The sequence below is a fragment of the Tachypleus tridentatus genome, chromosome 3, assembly GCF_004210375.1.
Source record: "Tachypleus tridentatus isolate NWPU-2018 chromosome 3, ASM421037v1, whole genome shotgun sequence".
NCBI classification, from domain to species: domain Eukaryota; kingdom Metazoa; phylum Arthropoda; class Merostomata; order Xiphosura; family Limulidae; genus Tachypleus; species Tachypleus tridentatus.
The window spans coordinates 68764395-68770974 of NC_134827.1; the positions used below are offsets into that span (position 1 = coordinate 68764395).

The following is a 6580-nucleotide window of genomic DNA, read 5'->3' on the forward strand; positions in this document are numbered from 1 at the left end:
AACTGATACACGATTCAAAACAGAAATCCACAGAATAATCACCCATACTGGATTATACGTTCCTGGGACTCAGCACATGAAACACAACAAGAACTCAACATATTAAGAAACCAAATAAACACAGCCACAAAACTATGGTCGCCAGATAAAATTAACGATGAATTAGACAAAATAAAATGACACTTTTCCTCAAAAACCATGGAACAAATTATATATACACACACACCTAGACTAACAACAAACAACAATAAATCCCAAGATACAACAAACTACAAAACCTTATACTGCTGCATACCATATGTCCCCGACATCAGTGATAAAATAACCAACATTTCAAAAAAATTTAAAATGCAACGTTCCAGTAAACATCAAATTTATTCAAAAACCAGGTACAAAACTAAAGTCCATACTATGTAAAAACTACACTGACAAATACAACACTAACATAATTTATAAAATACAATACAACAACTGCCATGACTTCTATTCCGGGGAAATAAGCAGAAACAATGGAAACTAGATTCATAAACACAAAAACACACTTTCACATGTTTTTGAACACTGCAAATCAAATAAACAACACAACCATAGAAAACACCCAGATATCAAGTAGAAAAACAAATATAAACAAACACAAATTCAAATAAACCCTACTTATACAACAACGAAAACCAAAATTAAACGAATATAAAGGAACACCTTTCTACGTATACTAATTAATAACTTAACATCCACTTGCAACACCCCTACAGTCCTGTACCTGTTTATACTCTTGTCCATAAGAAATATCCATCAACAGTCACACTAAAGCTCTCTTTTTTAATCTAAAGATGACCTAGGAAAGTTGAAACATTGTTCTCTCCTTATCAATAAAAGTGTTAATACCCATACCAGCCATTCTGAGATCAAATTTGCTCTTTGAATAGAAAGATGGCTGGATGGAAGAAGGTAGAGGTTTTTTTTTTGGTTTTTTTTAATGGAGTTCAATTAAATTTGATTGATGTCACAAGTAGGCATACCTCAGTGTTTGGATGTATGCTGTTATTGATTTACACAATAATATGGATAAAGTAATGATTAAATGATGCTTAAAATTGCTGATGGTGTTAATCCTAACTATACATTAACCTATTTTGCATATGTTGCAACCTTTCTACATAATTACATTCAAAATCCAATTAATCTACTTTGATATTAATATATTGCATTAAACCTAATGTCAAAACATTATTAATAAATATAAATTTTAATATTATACCATATTTAAGTTCCTAATTTTATGTGGAAGTATCTTTAAAATATTCTCAATCTTCCTTAGTTATAGAATTGATAATTTACTTTCTAAGTCTCTCTTTGTATTTAATTTATTGACCCTTCCTTTCAGAAATACACAATTTAATATAAGCTGCTTATTATAATATAATTATTATTTCAACAGAGTGAAATGTTTATAGTCTTCAATCTTTGTGTACAAGGCCATAAACTAGAAAATTGCTCACTTGACATGCCAATCTGCCACATCCTCTATTTCACAAATTGCTGATAGTCCTTTGTAACATTTAATACTACATTATATATAACCAATAAAAAGTTAAAGTTTAAATTACATGTATTGTTTCCAAAACATACTTCCTCTCACACTACAGCTATTACTTGACTGCCAGTATTTCTTCATTTGTCTTGCTTGTTCCATTCTTTTATATCACACTTAATTGCCCTAAGTGATATTTGTCTTGTTACACTCTCCATCTACATCAGTTGGTATCCTGGTTCTATATGTAAACATCATAATCAGATAAAGTTACCACTTTTGCTTGACAGTATCACTATTGGGTTTTCCAGTGCTGTGAATTTTCAGAGATACTTTGAGCATTCTTCATGTCACTTGGTTGATCTTTTTAAAAAGAAAAATTGATTATCAAACCAATTTTCAGTGATTTTGTTTATTGTGATATTGAAAAATATATTTGGTTTGGTGTTTTTTGGAAGATGAGGCCCTGAGGCTGCAATTATGGGTGCTTCATGACATTCCGGAAAGAACTTAGAATAGTTTTTTCCTGCACCTTCCTTTGGCCTGTTAGCTTTTCAGTCTCTTCATGGGACAGTGGTAAGTTTATATGCAAAAACGCCTCGTTTGGGTTGAGAAAATATTTTACATAGAAGAGCGAACAACGTTTCGACCTTCTTCGGTCATCGTCAGGTTCACGTAGGGGTTTTAAGGTGGAGTTTGTAGTTAACCTGAATAGGTCAATGGCCTCTGGTGGGATAGTGGAAAGTTTATGGACTTACAACTCTTAAAATCCAATGTGTTTTTTTTCCTGACAACAAACTGTTGGAAGGTTCTCAGGATCATCAACTTCACTGAAGACAAGTTGAACTCATTGTAAGCATGCACACATGCTGTTACATTCACCTTTGTCATTGTTGATGTATCATGTTTCATTGCACTTACAAAAGATTATACATCTGTGCCTATTCAAGGGTCCTGACCACCTGGCATTAGCCTCTTCTTACATTGGTACCAAAATAGATTCTTTTCATATCCAAGGCTTCTGCTGCTTGGTCTGAATGCTGCCAGCAGCATCAGTGATCATTTTCTACCTTCAGGGTCTGTGGCAACTTAGCCCTAAGAATTTTTGGACATGTAGTAACCTTAACCAAGAACCTGTGGGAACTACATATCCTTAAATCAGGGTTAGCCACTTACTTTACACCTTCCTTGTCATTATCAATCAAACCTGTAGCATATCCATTACTTGCAGATCTTCAGACTTTAGAACTTATGGCTATCAGAGTTTGGTTGGTGTTGGGGTAAGAAGAGTACTAGTTCTTTCAGGGCTTTATTTCCATCAATTATTGGTCATAAGAAGACAAGAAATTGGTGTCCAGTTGTTAATCTTTCTCATCTGTATCAATGCTTAGATTTTCTAAGGTACACAAGTTGCTCATTCCTCATTCTGAGTTTCCATTTATTTTACTGGAATTGTGGATGTCCAAGTTTTTTGTAGTTGGTTCCCTTTTGCACATTACCACAGTGGTGGTACACCAACACTATCAGCATTTTTTGTGCACAAGGGTCAGGTGCTGCAGTTTGAGGTTTTTACCATCAGACTAGCATCAGTATCACATTGGTTTTATTGAATCATACAAGCTTTTTTCATCACCTTCATTGCCTCGCACTGCGCACCATTGGATCGAAAGTGAAACAGTTTGTAAGTACGTCAAATGCACGTGTGATGCTGAGATCTAGCGTTGAAGCTCAGTATTATTGGGAACAAATTAACTTGTCCATGGCACTGTGTTACTGATCGGTTTGAACGAGTTATCTCATCTATGGCACTGAACAGGTTAAACCAAGACAGATTGTTCTAACAAAGTAGTTGATTGGTTGTGCCTGGTTTTGGCAAAGGATGCATTCCATTAGGGTATGACAGATTTACAATTCTTGGCATTCTCTTCAATTGTCATGTTACTCAAGGTATTAGCAATGATTTGTTCCATTCCATTATTGGGTCCTGTTGATAGCACTAGATTTGCATCCTGTTCCTGTTTCTGCAGTACATTCATAAGTGGCTACTTCTTCTATTTCATCTTTAGTCACCTCTGTGGAGGCAGCATGATTTGACGTGGCACACCCAGCTATCCAGAAGTTAAGCTACAGGTATGGAGGTTATGCAGTTCTTTGCATAGTACAAGCATTTAATTTTTAAGGTTACTATGTGTCTTCCTCGGTTTTTGCTTTGTTCTGTGATGGATATTTATCTACAAAAATGAAACACATTGACAATGGTGGATTGAGAAGAGGTTGAATCCACTTCAGTCTTAAGTGCCAATCATAACATGTATTTCGATCTGGCTATTTGGGAAATATTTTTGCATCTTCCCTGTAAAAGATGGCCATATTGACTACCATCTGATACAAGAAAATATTTTTTCAGTTCCTTTACTTTCCAAATTCCTCAAGCTGATTTGGGGTCTTTGGGTATTGGTATGTTAAGGTTGCATAACATGCCATTTTTCGACACTTGGTTGTGATCTGAGTCTCGTATGTGATGTCTCACCTTTACCTGAAAGTTTATTTTTTGTGCTGACTGTTCACAGGATGTTGTATCATTTAACCTACATTCTTGGACTGGTCCTTTTTACCCAAGACACAGTCAGGATTGGGGATAAATTATTTTTCCTGTTTTATGCCATCACTATTTTTCACTTCTGTGACTGATAAGACTTTGGTTCAAATGAAAGTGTTTTGTTTTCTTTATGTTGTGTTATTTAATTGACTAAGGTATTCTCAATAGAAATACTACATTTGATGGTTTAAGTTAAAATATCGCTAATAATTCCTGAAAGAGTAACTGACATAACACAAGAACTATCAACACGAAAAAATACTGCATTGTAGAAGATAAGTTACATAAATATCTCTCTCCTTCAGGGAAACCTTGGTTGCATCTTTTATAGTCAGAACATCTGACAAAAAAAGCACATTGAAAGATGTTAAGTAATCAGATCTGTAATTTTCGTAAAATGGTGAATAAATCATGCCTCATACAGATACCAATAATATAGATACACTTGGCAAAATACATAGAACAAACAACTGAATTGAATCAATGTAAATATCCAGTTACTGTAAAAATTAACACAAAAGATCTGCTTCATTAATCACTTATTCCACATCATGTTTAAAGTGATATTACAGCTGTCTGCACAAATATAAGGAGCTGATGTTTGGAGTAGCATGATTTGGTTAGTCTGAAATATGTTACAGTTAACATTACTGCCATGCAACATGTAAAAAGTAGATATAACCATGAGTGGTAGTGTGTTTCCCATCCATCGAGAATGAATAAAAATAATCTGGCTTATATAATACATGTTATGATATTTATATATATGCAATCACACACACTGCTCCCTGTATTTATATATATGCATCAATAACTTTTTTAAAATTTTGCTTCCCTTAGTCTTACTACAAACTACTATTTGATATTTGTTGTAGCTTCAAAAATATAGGTAGGAAATTGGAGAACACATGGGTACAAGTGATCACTGTTGTATTAAGTTTGATATTTTTCCTGGATATTGAATTCAGAATATTTTGATTCCAAATTTTAAAAATCAAATTTTGAAGGAAAGCAACAAGAATTATCCATTGTGAATTGGGCAGCTGTGTTATGCTGAGACACAAAGCAAATATGGAAATTTTTTAAAGAAAAATTTTTCAATATTCAAGGTAAATATTTTCCTTACATAAAGAACAGGGTAGCAGCAAGTAAAAACAATGTTGGCTCATGAAGAGTATTGGAAATAAAATTAATGAGAAACAAAATAAATTGAAAATTAACTAATGTAACTTCTCTTATCAACAGGGGTGATGAAAATTGTTCCAGTACTTACAGACCCATTAGTCTTACATCAGTTGTAGATCACATTTTGGAGAGTCTGATAAAAAAAAACAACAACAAAAAACTTCAAAAAGTTATTTAACCAAGTTTAGAATTTTATCAAACAGCTAACGTGGTTTCACTGATGGAAAACCTTGCCTTACAAAATCTTCTGATATTCTTTCAAAAGGTTACTATTGTGTTGATGAGAGTAAGAGTAGATCAGGAAGAAAGGATTGTCACAAATGTAGTTCAACCAAACTAGATTAATGTCACAAATGAGGTACCTCAGGGTTCAAGTCTTAGGATCTTTGCTCTTTTTGATATGCATCCATGACACAGATGAAAGAATGGTCAATAAATAATTAAATTACATTAAGACATAGGGTGTTACTACCTGTGAAAAGAATGCTACTGATTTACAGAAAGATTTATATCATTCAGTGAATTGGGCAAATAAATGGCAGATGGGATTTAATTGTAATAAATGCAAAATAATGCTACTGGGTTATTATATGAATAATAATTTGGATGGGAATAATCTAAACAATAGAGAAAAGGGAATCTTGATGTAATAGCTGATCAGTCTCAGAAGCTATCGAAGCATTGTGTTATTGCTGGTGGTAGAGCAAATATTGTTCTAAAATGTTCTATTCTAACACCTATCTTTGTTTTGTTGGTTCCGATATGATTCTGTTTCGGTTCATCTGTCCATTTGATTACACACATATCTTCAAGAAAGTTTGGCAACCATAAAGTAAAACATTTTAACTCACCATTTACACGAAAGTTATTTGCTTTATGATAACCGAAAGCTGTAAATTCCCTTTCGAACATCCTCAACTTTCAGAATGAATTAGTAAACTATGGACAACAGAAAACCTCTGCGCCACATACTGGTTACATTTTGTATAACTCTATATTTACATATTTTTAAATTATAAATAACAATTAATTATAGATTATGAAAAATAAAATAACTCTTCATTGTTTTGTTTGTTGGTACTTACAAAACAACACAATAGCCTATCTGCGTACTCTCCTACACGGATATCAAAATGTGTAAGTACTACACATTCAGCTTCAATTGTTTCTTTTAGACTTGCTTCTAATTTTTCGGTTTGATGAGATCGCGACCCTAATGGTGACATTATTATTTGAAAGATATATGAGAGTTATACCAAGAATTA

At 33.3% G+C, this 6580-nt stretch overlaps 1 long non-coding RNA gene across 7 annotated transcripts in view; it reads right to left on the minus strand.

Moving 5' to 3' along the window:
• Nucleotides 1-6310, minus strand: part of LOC143247069 (uncharacterized) — a 38487-nt gene extending 32177 nt beyond the window's left edge. For 3 of the 7 annotated variants that reach the window (XR_013026348.1, XR_013026347.1, XR_013026344.1), the window contains exons 1-2: nt 6167-6285; nt 5404-5448 (exon numbers count right to left, since the gene is read on the minus strand). This is a non-coding gene — a long non-coding RNA (uncharacterized LOC143247069). Of the gene's footprint in view, nt 1-5403; nt 5449-6166 lie in introns of all 7 variants that reach the window. The other 4 variants (XR_013026345.1, XR_013026346.1, XR_013026343.1 and 1 more) reach the window with 2 other exon arrangements.
• Between the last annotated feature and the right edge of the window lie 270 nt (nt 6311-6580).